Source organism: Ochotona princeps, chromosome 1 (genome assembly GCF_030435755.1).
Source record: "Ochotona princeps isolate mOchPri1 chromosome 1, mOchPri1.hap1, whole genome shotgun sequence".
In the NCBI taxonomy this organism is placed as follows: Eukaryota; Metazoa; Chordata; class Mammalia; order Lagomorpha; family Ochotonidae; genus Ochotona; species Ochotona princeps.
In genome coordinates, this window is record NC_080832.1 from 123,142,692 (window position 1) to 123,157,576 (window position 14,885).

Below are 14,885 nucleotides of genomic sequence, written 5' to 3' on the forward strand. Positions count from 1 at the left end.
AAATACACTTGATAATAAAAAACAATCCACATTTTCAGAACAAAAGGGACTCTCCAAGGAGCAACTTTCACACACACACACACACACACACACGTTTATAAAACCTGCAGACTTCATACTGATCCTGCAAATAGCAGAGTAGTCCACTGTCTAGCAAACGCCTTCTTGTGGAATTGGCCTGGAGGCTAAGAGCCCTTAGATATGGGATTCAGAGACAGCCTGCAGTTCTACTTGTAGCCTGTCTGGCTGCTATGTGAGATCAGTCTGCTGGGCTTGTTTTAAAAACAGCCTTTATAAAAGCACAGTATATAATTCTAGGTGAAAGTTTAGGGTCACTTTTCCTGGCAGTGACAAATCCAATATGTTTTATTTTGCTCCCTCTGAGAACAGTTGATCCTCAATGTTTTTTCAGCTTTGAGCCATTTTCAAAGAGAAGCACATGTTGGAAGTTTTAGCAAACTTCCATTTGTCCTAAAGCAACAGGGTAAGTGTGCAAAGCAGTGTACAAGAGGACAGAATACGGTGACACAGGCAGCAATGGGGGCCCAGGAGCAGCTGCAAGACCTTAGAGGATTTGAAGCACTTGTGTGCATAGCTACCCAGGCATCAAAATGGGAGCCACCATCCTGCATGAGTCCAAGGTGGGCCTGAACCCACACTGATCACTTCAGACAACAACATCTCCGAGTTCCATTTCTCATTGCTAGTAGGTGTCTTTGCGCTACAACCAGCTCATTCAAGGATGCAGTAAACAATTTACAGTAATCCCTTTCAACAGAGTGCCTCATTGTGCAAAACCCCGAAAATTGTAAATCCTGTTTTATAGAGTGTCACCAATTGAGGTTTGGGGAGTGATAGGAGGGGAAACTCATTGCATAGAAGGAACATGAAGAGGCTGTAATTTGGAATCTTAAGTATAAAAATGGAAGGTGACTTAATGATACTTTTTTTTTTCTCTCTACTAGGGAGCTGTTAATTGTGAAAGAATCCTAATTTTTTTCCCAAGGCAAGTAGCCTTAAATCTAGTAGTCCTGTTCTGTTTTGTGCTTCATGAACGAATGAGTTTGCACACGAAAATACGAAGTTGATTTTCCCAGAAAATCCTGAAAGAACTGGGATTGTGTTCCAATGAGACAGCGGGTAACATCCCAGGGGTTGAGGGGAAAATAAAAACATTGCCTCCTGATGAACCATGAGTGAGTTCACAAGCCAGACACAAGAGTGCACTGGCATTATCAGGGACCTTCGAAATAAAATGGTGGATTGCAAAGTGTCCTCTAGGGCCAGAGACGGGACACTTCAGGTATGTGGTAACGACTACAGTCATTCCATCTTAGCATCTGAACTGACACTAAGAGACTCTGTGTTGTCTGCAGGAGTTGAGACTTTGTTTTGCACTGAGCACCTGGAAGGACAAGAAGACAGGGAAGCAAGGAGACCACCTACGTCCTCTGATTCCCCCGCCAGGCTGGCGTTTTGCCTGTGAACCAGGTAAGGGTAGACCCAGATTCAGAGAAGCTGTTGACATTTAGGACTTGGGGCAGAAGCAGAGCTGGCTGCCTTCCCTCCCGCTTCCCCCTTGTCTCCAGAACCCGTGAAGTTCCAGTGCTGAAAGACGTGACTCCCACACGTTCATGTGCTACATACAGGGAGGATCTGCTGTATAAGTGCTTACAGAGCCACATAGCTCTTGGGAAAGGCCGAGGCAACTGTCCTCGGCCAAGGATAGTTACCAGTGACTCTAAATGGCCTTCACTTTGACCTTCCTTGCTTAATTTATTCAGTAGCTCTTCATGCAGCATTGAAAAGGCACCATGCACTCTTCTAGGTGATTCAGACATAGGAATGAACCAGAAGAAATCCTTGACCTGGTGGGGTTTACATTTTTTAAAATTTGTATCTGTTGTTAGTAGATCCTGAGACATGTTCAAACTGCATAGTCATTGAAAACTTTTAGAGCAGTTATGTTTCAGAGTTTATCCGAGAAAGACAATTCATAAATCAGGCAACACTCAGAACCAGAAGCTCCAAGGGCTCTGCAGGGCAGCATGGCTGAATTCAGGAGCAAAGTCATCACCTGTCGGCAACAGCTTATTTTGGCAGGGTGTGTTGGATTGACTGGCTGTAGGTGGATGAAACCCAGCTGTTCGTGGTTGGCTGGAACCTGGCTTTTGTTAACAAAATAAATATTACTAAGCTGTAATAGTAGTAGTTAGTAGTCGTCGTAGTAGTATAGGTTGTTTGATGGGAATGTTAAGGATGGAGGCAACCTCAGGCTCATGGACACCTGATTATTTTGCCATGATGATAGTACGTTAGACCCCAATGAGCAGTAAGAATTCATGGAATTTATATGTACAGTCCGGTGGGAGTCTGGGTATTTGTGTTAAGATGGTGGCGTTTACGATAGTATGAAAAGGAGGCCTTGTAGCAAGCTATGCAGATGCATGCGTGCATGCGTACACACACACACACACACACACAAAAGCATTTCAGGCAGCAGGCAGGCAGGTGCCAGGACCTGAAACAGGAATGCCCTGGAATGCTGGAAGGACAGTGACGTGGTTGCTCAGGTTGGACTGGATTAAGAAAGTGAGAAGCATGACGTCTGACAACCGACGAAAGTCCTCATGCTGCAGTGTCATGGCTGCTCTGTCATCCTGTGTGTACAGAGGGGAAGCTGTGCGAAGGGGTGGAGCAAAGCTGTGAAATTATCTAATTTGAGGGGGGATTTTTTTTTCCTTGAAAGGGATATTTTTCCCTTAACAGTTATTTATGTAAGTTGCAAGTCAGAATTACAGAGAGAAGGAAAAACAGAGAGTGATCTTCTGTCTGCTGCTTTACTGCCCAAATTGCCACCAATGGCTACAACTTTGCCGGTCAGAAGCCAGGAGGCTCTTCTGGTGAGATGCGGGTACTGAGTCCCAAGGCTTTGGGCCATCCTGTATTGTTTTCCCAGACCATAAGCAGGGAACTGGGACCAGGAAGTGGAACATCCAGGACTTGAACCAGTACCCATATGAAATATCAGAACTGCAGGTGGAGGATTCGCTTGCTAAACCACTATGTTGGCCCTGAAAAGGAGAGATTTTACCATTCACATCAGAACAACTCTCCCCTGAAATACTTGCAAAGATGGGCTCATTAAAAAAAAAAAAAGGCGTAGTGTAGCATAAAAGTCTTTGAGTTTGGGGAACTTGAATTTTTATTGCTTCTGAGCATTTCGTCTAACTTTGCCCTCAGCAGAAAGCCATCGAAAATGAAAGTTCCCTGAAGATGGAGTCGATTCCCAGGCTTGTCCCATATGGAGTCTGGAACACAGACCCAGGTAACTCAAAACTCAAGCAGTAGACAGAAAGGTACAACCATTCCGATGCTCTGGGGGCTCTGTCCAAATTCTGCCCTTTAAACTGAGGTCTGAACTGTATAGGGAGCCCTGCTAAAACTATATATGGCAGTTACTTCTGCTAAGGATTTGATCAAGTGCTGGATACCCGTTTCAACAGTGTCCAAAGAGGCTGTGAAGAGAAAGAACAAGAGGATGACTGAGCAAGGGTGCTGTGGCTAACGGAAGCTCCAAGGAGGTGCATCTCTGTGTTAAAGGAGAGTGATATTACTGGACCTTCTTTCCATCCTATGAGGTCAGAGAAAACCCCAAGCCAGTCAAGGTTCTAAGACTTCTGCAAGGCTTGACCTGGAATTGCTGTCTCTACTGGGGTGAGAAAGCAAGAAAGTGTGTCTGGGGACACCTGGAGCCCTTCCATCTGTTTCTCCTGTATGACAGCTGCATAGCATGCAGAAAACTTCAAGGATCTCCAGATAAATCTTCATGGACTCTTGTCTCTACATAAGAGCCCACTGCAGTATTAAAAATATTTTCATTTAAAAAGAAGGATTCCTGTTTACTAGAACAGAAAACCTTGTGGGGACATTGTGTGTCTGACTCAAAAGCCAAAACCAATTTAGATTGTTCGATTTTAGTGTCTGCTACCAAACAGGATGTAACTTGTCTTTATATAGAAGGGGGAAATGAAGGTTAAGAGGTAACATTTGCCTACAGGTTGGGATTTGTACACAGAATTTCCAGAATGCTGTAATTCAACAGGGATCACCATAGAGACATTGGAACTCATCCCACAAGGATTTCACAGGTGAAGGGCACTTGACAATGTTGATTTCTCTAATAAGTGACAAAAATTATGTGAGTAACAATTTGATGTCTGCTGAGTTAAAGTCTCTATTGAAATAGAAAGCGTAAATTAATACTCTTAGGAGACGTGCTTAAAGGAAAAAACAGAATGGAGATCATAAACCCTATTAACTCAAATGTCTCAAGTCTCTAATGAAAACTTCCTGAGTGAATGTGGAATGAGTGGGACGCACCAAGACCTCAAAACATTGTAAAGCTCACGAACATGAGTTTTATAGAGTTTCAACACAGCGTCCTGAACTTATTTTACAACTGCAATTTCCACTTCTAATCAAATAGAATACATAGTGAAGAATGACTCTGCTAAGCCCTCTCTGCAGAAAGAATGATAAGCCTCACCCCCCAAAAAAAAATATTTACTTCGTTGAGTAGTCTACCTTTTTCTGTAACTTCACACTGCCCCAGTTAGAAACTCAAAATCTATTGTTGTCATCAAATCAATTTCCCCATAGAATGAAGAATTCAGCTGCCACAATCCTCATCAGCTTTTAAGAACTCAAGGCAACAAGAATCCCTGAGATTATCTGGGCCCAGAGATTAAAGGCAGAGGATGCAAGGGAAAAAAAAGAGACACACACTGATGATTTTCCAAAAACTGCTCATCTTATCCAAAAGTGAAAGAAATGAAATATAAACAGATTTATTTAAATTCAGCTTCTACTCTTCTGCAGGTCCCTTTATATGCAAAAAATAATTTATTAAGCTAAAAATAAAAAGTATTTGGGGGCAAGAAAATTTGAAATCCATGCAGTTTTTCCCCCAGCTTCCTACTGATGTGCACCCTGGCAAGCAGCAGATGCTGGCCATGTTAGTAGAATCACTGTCGCTCATAGAAGAGATGGAGGCTGAGTTCCTGGCCTAACCTGGCCCAGCCCCAGCTGTTGCAGTCATCTGGGGAGTGAAGAAAAACTAAAAAAAAAAAAAAAAAAAAAAAAAAACAACTTTAAACTGACATTTTATTCCACTTTCACTCAATTTTTAAAATACTCTTGAATGCCTAAAATTATTTTTAATGGAATATTTTTAATGGGCACATAAATTTGTTCTATTTATGACTAATTCAGTACAGGTACATAATATGTATGCTCAAGTCAGGGTAATGCCTCTTTTCAAATGTATTTCTACATATTGGGAAACTTCAGACTCATCTAGTTATTTTTAAGTATAAATGACTGTTTACTATAGTTATGCATTTAATTTTTTTAAAAAGATTTATTTATTATTTTTATTGCAAAGTCACATATACAGAGAGGAGGAGAGACAGAGAAGAAGATCCATTGATTGACTCTTTGTCACCGACCTGCAACAACACTACTTACGAGGCTCACTCTTGAGGGTCTGGGAAATCAGGAACCGCAACTGGACCCCTTATTGCCAAAAGCGGCTGCTTTGATACCCTTTCTCTGCTGCTTTCCTGCTTTTCTCTCCGTTCTTCTCCCCGTAGGTCTTACTGCTTTTGTACCCATCTCTGCTGCCACGTTCTTCTCCCCATCCTCCTCCTTAGCTTTTAGCGGCTGCTTTTATACTACTGCTCTCCACCAATCACTTCTCCCCGTGGGTCCACTTGGCGCTACCTGATAGGCCAGTAGCAATGACATAGTTGCAGCGAGGGCATCAGCCTATCCCTGTGACTTCCTGTTTGCCTGCTGGCAAGACCAACCCCGCCTCCTGGCCCTGGGCCAGCCGCCATCCTGCGACAGCCTTTCCTATTCCTGGGAGCAGCTTCGGCACCCCACTCCCCACATTCTTCAAGCAGCCACAACTGCTGGAGCTGAGCCAATATGAAGCCAGGCACCAGGAACTTCTTCTGGGTCTCCCACTCAGGTGCAGGGTCCCAAGGTTTTGGGTTGTCCTTGACTGCTTTCCCAGGCCACAAGCAGGGAGCTAGATGGGAAGCGGTGCGGCCGAGATTAGAACCAGTGCCCATATGGAATCCCAGCACATTCACGGCGAGGACTTCAGCCACTAGACTACTGCGCTGAGTCCTAAAATTTTTTTTAAAGTAAAATAAGTTCATAAGAGTAATATCCACAATATATTCATACCTACTATGTGGCAGACTTTTTATGTAGTTATGTACTAATATTTTCTACAACTCTGAAAAGAAGTGTTAATATTCCCGTGTGACAGATGTGAAAATAAACTTAGGGAGATTGTCCAAATTTGAATCAAGTTTTATCAGTCAAAAAATATGTGTAGAGCCAAATCTGCACCTGCATCTAACTTCTAACCCTGGGACCCTCCCACCTCAGTGCTCCCTCAATGCTACAGCAATTAGCCAGCTGTCAGAATCCAAAGACACCAGCTTTCACAAAGAAAACTCTTCTTCCATAATGAAAGGACATACATTCATTTCAAATATATTTGTGTGCATGATTCTTCTAATCAACTCTAATCAGCTCCCTTGATTGAATTCAAATTTAATAGACTTCTTGATTCTAGCATGAAAATGGAACTGTTCTTTCTTCTGCACTGCTGGAACACCCACTGTGACGTGCAGGATTGCTTCAGACCCTGGGAGGCGAAGGCCTAAAGGTTTCGAAGTGCCTGCACTACCGCTGTAGCAAGAGCAAGTTACAAGCACTGCAGAAAGTGTTGGAACACACTGCTGTGAGATGCCACTAACACCGCTGCCAAGCCTGACTTGCTGATTCTTCACCTTTCATCTCCTCTATCCATGTGGCAGTTACCCAGGATTTTGCACTGTGTGTTTGTTGGTGCACTTGTCTTATAAGTTAAAGGTGAGCAGAATGCTGGATTAGAGGCTGGTTCTGCTGTACCTGTATCGTGATGTGCAGCTTCTCCAAGGCTCAGTTTCTTTGTAAACCTGGGGATGGGAGCCGGCGTGTTAGGGAGCTGTGGCTCAGCCTCTTGCGCACTCTGTAAGAACCTGTGTGTGTGGCTCCTCATTTCCACTCATATTCTTTTTGTTGCTCTGAATACCTGAAGTGTGTGCTTTGGGAACTGGCTGATTTCTCTGACACACTGAGCACTTTCCACACACCCAAGTTATGTCATAGCTAGAGCATCACAGCACTTCCTTGCCTATGGAAGCTTTTCCCATGTGTAAACTTTGTCCAGTCTGGTCTGCCAGCTCCCTCCTCTGTGCTCACACATCACTGAACCCACATTTCCAGCACAAAGCCACAATTTTCGTTGAGTTGTTGATGGTCACCTTCTGCACCAGCTTTTAATAATCTCTAGTCCTCAGTGCACTCAGAATAATGATGGCTGGAACAGTGCTAATAGATTCTGAACAAATAGATTCTCATTGCAATAGAAGGAGGCTGGGTGGTTGGCCAACGTGGTAGCTTAGTGGCTAAAGTCTTTGCCTTGCATGTGCTGGGATCCCGTATTGGCACCAGTTCGTATTCCTGCTTGTGGCCTGGGAAAGCAGTGGAGGACAGCCCAAAGCCTTGGGGCCCTGCACCCACACAAAGAGACGTGGAAGAAGCTCCTGGCTTCAGATTAGATCAGCTCTGGCCATGGCAGCCACTTGGAGAGTGAACTAGTGGATGGAAGATCTTCCTCTCTGTCTCTCCATCTCTATATCTGGCTTTCCAATAAAAATAAATAAATCTTAAAAAACAAAAAAAAGGCAGAGGGCCCGGTGTGATAGTGTAGCAGCACAAGTCCTCGCCTTGAATGCGCCAGGATCCCATATGGGCACCGGTTCTAATCCTGGAGGCCCTGCTTCCCATCCAGCTCCCTACTTGTGGCCTGGGAAAGCAGTCAAGGACGGCCCAAAGCCCTGGTACCCAGCATCCACGTGGGAGACCCAGAAGAAGTTCTTGGCCCCTGGCTTCAGATTGGCTCAGCTGTGGCCACTGTGGTTGCTTGAAGAGTGAATCAGTGGATGGAAGATCTTCCTCTCTGTCTCTCCTCCTCTCTGTATATCTGCCTTTCCAATAAAAAATAAATAAGTCTTTAAAAAAAAAAAGAAGACAGAGAGGGCAGGACTCCCCTGTAGAAGTGATGCTACAGGAACACAAGCAGCATTGAGCAGTGTGTCGATGATGGTATAATCACCTCCTGAAGACAGCAGAGTGCACACAACGCTGAATGTACATGACTGTTTGCTGAACTTGGGTTTGCATATCCCTACTTACTTACAATGTAGGCATTAGTATAGTTGATAATATGGCATATTTTATAATATACTGTATAAAACATATCTTTCTGAATCATCTTGCATTTCAGGTAAATATAAAATATTCACACAAGACAAGGTTTGCATTGAAGAGATAAAAGAGTTTTCATACTTTCTTGTGGCAGCCCCCACAAGAACACTTCTTGGCTGATCAGCACTATTTTTTTCTGATAGAAGAAAATAAGTCATGTTTTTCTTTCCCTAGTCTACTCCCTGATGTTGGCTGCTTCCTCTCTGTCTTCAGGTTCTCTTACAAGACCATCAACATTCTTCAAATATTGGTGCAATAAGACAGGAAGAGGGTTTGTTGCTCGGGAGTCTCAGAGTGGAAATGTTACAGTTTAATCCCGAGGGTTTGCTGTGAAGTTGTAATCATGACACTGTGAAACTTGACAAATTATTCTTGAATTCTTTGTTTGCTTTCCTTGTGACCTGACTCATAAAATTGATTTTATTTTTTTCTTGCAAACTCCCAGAGTATGTGGTCATATGACTTGAGAAGAGAAAAACACTGTCAAAACATTATCAAGGAATTGTCACTTTTACATTGTCATCTTTAAATAAAAAGCCTCAATGTACAGACCTAATAATACATTTTTATTTGTAGCTCAAAGAATCTCAATGCCATAGTTATTAATATTAGCATTAGTTATTATTTGTAGTATTATTATAGCTTTATACTCTAAAGAAGCAGTCAATAAGTATGAAAACACAGAATTTTTTAGGAAAATATATGCAAATGCCCACAACATTGAAACCATTTTAATTGCTGCCATGCACAAGGAAAAGATGAGATGGATATTTTATACATATACTGAGAAGGATTATCTTAGATGATGAGAGGCTGAGTTTAATTTTGTTTTCTTTATTGTATATTTTTGTGATTTTTTTCCAAACATTCTGTCATTCTTAAGAAGAACATGCCTGCCAATGCTGTGGAGTCATTGGCCCCCCCAGGAGAAAACTGCTTATTGTTCCTAAGTTCTGTACTGCATTTTAATTATAACACAATTTAAAAAAAGATTTTAAAAGGTTTATTTCGTTTTCTTTGAAAGACAAATTTTAGTAGGAGAAGTACGAGAATTAGAGACAGAGAGAAAGACCTTCTGTCTGCTGGCTCACTCACCAAAGGACCACAGTGATCGAATCTGAGCTGATCTAAAGTCAGGAGCCCCCTCTGTGCAGGGCCACAAGGACTTGGGCCATCCTACACTGCTTTCCCATGCCATAAGCAGGGAGCTGCATTGGAAGTGGAGCAACTGAGACTTACACTGGCACCCATTTTGGGATGCCAGCACTACAGGATGGAGGATTAGTTTGCTGTGCCACTGTGCCGCCCTTCATGTAAAACAATTTTTAATGTTATTTTGTTTTTGTGTAAAAAAAAGTTGGATTTTATTTATTTTTAAAAATTTCTTCCTTTTTGATTTAAAAAAAAATTTTTTTTGCCTGAAATATAGGATGATACAGAAAGATAGAGATCTTTCATCTACTGTTTCATTTCCCATAGGCCCACAGTGGGCTATGTTGGAGCCTGGGACTCCTTCCTTTTTCCCACAAGTGCTCGTGGCATCTTCCAGTGGTTTAGTAGGCACATCCACAAGGAACTGGATTGGATGTGGAACAACTGGGAGTTGAACAGATGGTCTGGTAGGGATGCAGCTTTTAACACACTGTGCCACAACATTGGCCCCAGCCCTATAAAATTTTAACTCAATTCTGTTCCAGAAAATCACCCTATTGATTTTGTTTTTGCAATACTAGTTCTGGGTTTTCAGAATAATGGTTAACATGTTCCTTTAATTCAGGAGTCTAATTTGTGGGTTCAGAACACTTGGGCCTTGACCTGGTACTCTAGCTGTCTGGGGCCCACATGCAGCAGCCTGCAGAGCTCTTATTTGGTTTAAGATCCTTGGGAGCCTGAGCCACGACATCACGCAAGGCAGTCACGTTGGTATTCTCTTCGGTTTCCATAGGATCTTAAACCACACTTTTCCCCCCAATTTCCTTGTCTAGGAAACTGCATTTTGCTCCCCAAGGCTGCTGCCATTTTCCCAGGACCCATTAGCTGCTGCAGGAGTAAAAAGGCTATTCTATCATTGCATAGAGGAGGCACCCATTTGAGACTGTAGAAAGACAACTCGACCCAGAAGTGCCTTGCTTCTCCATCAGTCCTTCTCTCTGTCTTCCCTGACAGAACCACCGCTTCCTCTGGACCTTCAGACTGCGTTTCCATCCTGCCTCTCTTCTTCCCATTCCACAACTCGGAAACCCATTGGAGCAGACTCAAAACTTTCTGCTGATTTGTTGCATGAAATAACATAGTCATTATTCTTACAGCTTCTTGCTTCTGAAATGATGTGGGCAATGAATATGTCAGTGCGGGATCCAGGTCCATGTCTTCCGCAGAGCTTAGCAATGCTAAGTGGAGGCTGGCATCCTTTGCAAATAGGAGTGGTTTTTTCAGCAGGAAGAGAATAAACACACATTCACATGGCAGTGGGGGTTGCCCCACACTGAGAGAAACCCTATATGAGTGGGCTGCAAGAACTGCGCATGAACAAGAGATAGAGAACACTCGAAACAATAGCTCAGCGTTTGTGGTTCACTGTGAAAACAGCACAAAAGGCAACTGTTCTCTATGCTGAACTCTCTCCCCTTCTACTTCTTTTTATAATGGAAGGGTTGTGGAGGGTGGTGCTGCAGTGTAACAGGTAAAGCTGCTGCCTGCAATGCCAGCATGCCATGTGGATACCAGTTTGAGTACTGCTTGCTTCACTTCTGATCCAGCTCCCTACTGATGTGCCAGGGAAAGCAGCAGAAGATGTCCCATGTTCTTGGGCCCTACACTTCCATGGGAGACTCGGGCGAACCTCCTGGCTCCTGGCTTGGGGCTGGCCCAGCGCTGGCTGTTGCAGCATTTGGAGAATGAAACAGCAGATAAAGAATCTCTCTCTTCCTCCTCCCTCCGTTTCTCCCTCTTTGTAACTGTGCCTTTCAAATAAATAATAAATCTTAAAAAAAAGAAAGGGAGGGTGGTGTCCTATCCTGTTATGCAAACAGGGTGGTGCCTGAGCGTGTGCTCTGCTTCCAGATGCTTAACAGTTAAAGAGACAGCATCAATTTTCAAGGACACAAGAGCTCCAGCTTGCCTAAACTTGAATTAACTAGCTGTATCAAGAGGACTCACAGAAGCCACATTTTTTTTAAAGATTCATTTTTATTTTTATTTGAAAGATTTACAGAGAAAAGGAGACAGAGCGAGAGAGAGATATCTTCCATCTGTTGGTTCATTTCTCAATTATCCACAACAGCCCAATCTGAAGCCATAAGGCAGGAGCTTTTTCTGGGTCTCCTAAGTAGGAGTAGGAGCCTAGGGGCTTGAACCATTCTCTGCTGCTTTCTCAGGCCACGAAAAGGGAGCTGGCTTGAAAGTAGAGCACGTGGAACATGAGCTGGTGCATCCCATATGGCATGCCTGCACGACAGGCTGAGGATTCACTTGCTATGTCATGGCACAGGCCCTGACAAATGTTTTTCAAAGCAAAAATGCCTGGCCAGTGGCCTCCATCCCATGCTTTGAGAGTGGGCATTTAGCCTAGTAGTTAACACACTGATGAAGATGGCTGTGTTCCACAAAGAAGTGAACCAGCTCTGGCTGCTGACTTTAGCTTCCAGCTGTTGCAAACTCTGGGAAGCAAATTCAGGTCCCATCACCCCTTAGCGGCCTAGATTGCCTTCCCAGCTTCTGGCTCAGGCTGCAGACCCCACTCTGGTTGTTGCCAGCACTCAGGCAGTAGGCCAGCAGGTGGGGACTCTTGTCCCTTTGGCTATTCCTATCTGTGTGTCTGCCTCTCAAATAAACAAGTAAATAGCCAATGTTTTTTCTTTTCCATTAATCAAGAAATATACTTAAAGGTACTAACACCCATCTAAAATATTCTTTTTTTAAGACTTCATTCGAAATTGTCACAGTCAAGTTTTCTTTTGGGATCCCAGAGTCTCTAAATAAGGTGATTCAAAAGACTCCTATGTAAGACTATTTGTCAAGCAAACAACAGCTATGTTTATTGCAGGACTATCATAATAGTACATTTGGCAGTAATCTAAAAGCTGACTAATGAGAAAATGATTAAGTAAGTTATCACATAGGTATTCAGTGAAATATTGTATAGTCTTTAAAAAAATTAGCCAAAAAGCCCAATGTGATAGCCTCACCTTGAACATGCTGGAATTACATACAGTCGCCAGCTCTAATTCTGGCGGCCCTGCTTCCCATCCAGCTCCCTGCTTGTGTCCTGGGAAAGCAGTCAAGGACAGCCCAAAGACTTGGGAACCAGCACCTACATGGGAGACCCAGAAGAGGCTTCAGACTCCTGGCTTCAGATTGGCTCAGCTCCAGCTGTTGGCGGTTGCTTGGGGAGTGAGTCATTTTACAGGGGATCTTCCTCTCTGTCTCTCCTCCTCTGTGTATAATTGACTTTGCAATAAAATTAAACAAATCTTTAAAAAAAAAGTTAGCCAAAAGGCATGTAAGCCACAAGATTACATAATTATGCGATAATAAATCCATCCATAAGGTGTCAGGGCGGGTGTTTGGCCTCATGCTTGCATTCTATAGCAGAGTACCTGTGTTAGATACCCAGCTTTAGCTCCCTGCTCTAGCTTCCTGCTGTTAGGACCACGGGAGGCAGTGAAAATAACTCAAGTAAGTGTGCTCCTGTTGCCCTAGTGGGAGGCTTGATGCCTGGCTCTTGGTTTGGGCCCCTGGTTTGGTCCTGGCTGTTACGGGCACTGAAGAGTGGAAGTCATAGAAGATCTCTCAGTTTTTGTCTGTCTGTCTGCCTTTCAAATTTTCTTTAAAAAATTTTTTTTAAGTAGGAAAAAAAATAAAAGTAGGGTATCAACTTGTATAGATGATGATAAATGATAAAAATATTTACTAGGGAGCATAGGAAGTTTACTAACGTACAACGCATGATGGTGTTTGGGTACTCAGACTATGGGTAGTCTGTTTCTTTGCTTCTTTTCTCTATAGACAAAATTCTCTGCAGTTAAGTCTGTTTTATTAGGGATAAACTTACAAGGTCATTAATCATGAGACCAGTTTGAACATACAGGATCACCCTGAAAGTATGAACCTTTAAGCTGAAGCAGGAACATAGAAGCTGTATGAAACCTGAGCATTGCATGTATGTCTTCATGACATGCCCAAAGTCCTGTGCTTTAAATTCACCTGTCATTCATTTAGTGGTACCTTTTTTCCCAGTCAGTTCCATTCTTGGGAGTGTAGTCAAGAAGTAGGTCAAAGTAAAAAGTAACAAGGTTCTGGTAAGCAGAGGGAATTGTCAGAGCCTGCATAGCTCTCAGCCACAGCCTCTCACCAAGAACCAGTTAGGCTTATTCTTGCCCCAATCCTAACAAGCTCCAATTTCTAGGCCACAGCATGTGGAAAGCAGGAAATGGAAAATGGATGGGATTGCAAAAACAGGAGTATTTGACAGCCAAACTGTCCATTCCAGAGATAGAGTAAACCACCCCAAAGTGGACCAAACTGTTTTGGTTACCGGATGCCAAGTATAACTGTACTCCAGCTCTCTCTACTGAAGTTGGCTGTACTGATGACATTGGCGTGCTGGAGAGCAAGATACTTACCCTACTTGGAATGCTGTCTTGTCACAGAAACGTGTGGAATACACACTTATAGAAAGAATTCTACATAACATGGTTGCTTTTCAGAATGTCTATTTGGTGCTTGTTTTGCCTACAAAGAAACAAACAAAACCACTCTAAGATCACTACCAAGACTTGCTCACTCCTCTCTGACAGGCAGTAGAAGAAGTTATAGTTGGATTTTTCATGGCCATTTCTAGAAACAACTTTCTTCTCAAATCTGTCTCATTTTGCTCTGTTGCTAATTAAGCTCCCTGAGAATGTTTTCGTCTCAAAGCTTGCAGTTTGTCCTTTGGTCTGCTTCTCCAGACCCTCCACCCACGCCTGTTCCCCTCCTTGCTTATCACAGGCTTGAGCTGCGCCAGTCTCGGGGGCATTAAAACGGAGATATGTAAATGTCAATTTCTATTATAACTAATAAGAAACCCTTCCCACCAGCATCTCGGCAAGTGCTCCCAGCCCTGGGAGATGCCCGGGTATCGCAACAGTCAGGCTGTTTGGAAAGTTTTCAGCTTGTTTGGTGAGTGGATTCATTCCAAGCGAGGCGCATGTTTTTTCAAGAAACGAATGCCAAAGATAACAAAAAATGCAAAGGAGGCAGGGGGAGGAGTGGAGGGAGACTTATCCAAAGGGCAGGAGTGAACCAGGATAAGACTTACTAAAGAGCAGAATGTTCAAGGGCACTTGAAACTCCATCATAGTTAGAAGAACCCGGAGTGCCGGAGGTTAAAAACAATGCAGAGTCGTTTTAGAAGACGGTGATTTGGGACTCTTGAACATGTTTCACATCTTCACGGCACTTGAGGCACAGGTCACTGTGTTATTGTCATTTTAGATGTTTACAGCTCCACT

At 43.2% G+C, this 14,885-nt stretch overlaps 1 long non-coding RNA gene across 2 annotated transcripts in view; it reads left to right on the forward strand.

Annotated features, from left to right (window-relative positions):
* Window positions 1-1,341: 1,341 nt before the first annotated feature.
* The window catches only part of LOC131481871 (uncharacterized), an 81,503-nt gene continuing 67,959 nt past the window's right edge, over window positions 1,342-14,885 (forward strand). Inside the window, exon 1 of one of the 2 annotated variants that reach the window (XR_009246602.1) lies at window positions 1,342-1,491. This is a non-coding gene — a long non-coding RNA (uncharacterized LOC131481871). The remainder of the gene's footprint in view (window positions 1,492-14,885) is intronic. The other variant, XR_009246601.1, reaches the window with a different exon arrangement.